A 1,100-nucleotide genomic window follows, 5' to 3' on the forward strand; every position below is an offset into this window, starting at 1 on the left:
GCTCTTCCGAAGGTCCTGAGTTCAAATCCCAGCAACCACATGGTGGCTCACAACCATCTGTAATGAGATCTGATGCCCTCTTCTGGTGTGTCTGAAGAGAGCTACAGTGTACTTAGATATAATACTAAATAAATCTTAAAAAAAAAAAAAGAGGTGTGGCCTTGTTGGAAGAAGTGTGTCACTGTGAGGGTGGGCTTTGAGACCCTCTTCCTAACTATGTGAGAGCCAGTCTTCTCCTGTTTGCCTTGGATCAAGATGCAGAACTCTCAGCTCCTCCCTCACCATGCCTGCCTGGATGCTGCCATGCTTCCTGCCATAATGATAATGGACTGGACTTCTGAACCTGTAAGCCAGCCCCAATTAAATTGTTTGTTGTAAGAGTTGCCGTGGTCATGATGTCTCTTCATAGCAGTGGAATACATAACGAAGACACACTGTGATACTTTTGTCCAAGTATCATACATACATGCAATTACATTCTTTAAAACTCGGATATTATGACATGGTGATGCATGCCTTTAATCCCAGTACACAGGAGCCAGAGGCTGGTGGATCTCTGTGAGTTTAAGACCAGGCTGGTCTACATAGTAAGTTCCAGGTTAGCCAGAGCTACATAATAGAGAGACTTATCTTCAAACAGACATATAACCCTCAGATTATAATAGTATATGTGTGTCACAAGGTTATATAGTGTAAATGTGTGTACATGTGGTGGCCAGAGGCCCATATCAGATGTTGTCCTCTGTGGCTCCATACCTTACTTTTAGACATGATCCTAAAAGGTTGAGAACTGCTTTAGAGTGTCAAAACATTTATGTGGCTTGATTTAAAATTAGAATGACTTACTGGTCCTGGTGGCTCTTGCCTGTAATCCTAGTGCTTGGGAAGCCGAGGCAGTGGTTGGCAATAGGTTTGAGGTCAGTCTGGGCTCAGCCTGAGCCAAAGTGAGAACCCGACTCAAAAGATAACAAGACTTGCTGGGCGTGGTGGTGCATGCCTTTAATCCCAGCACTTGGGAAGCAGAGGCAGGAGAATTTCTGAGTTTGAGGCCAGCCTGGTTTACAGAGTGAGTTCCAGGACACCCAGGGCTACACAGAGAA

The sequence above is a fragment of the Mus caroli genome, chromosome 2, assembly GCF_900094665.2.
Source record: "Mus caroli chromosome 2, CAROLI_EIJ_v1.1, whole genome shotgun sequence".
NCBI classification, from domain to species: domain Eukaryota; kingdom Metazoa; phylum Chordata; class Mammalia; order Rodentia; family Muridae; genus Mus; species Mus caroli.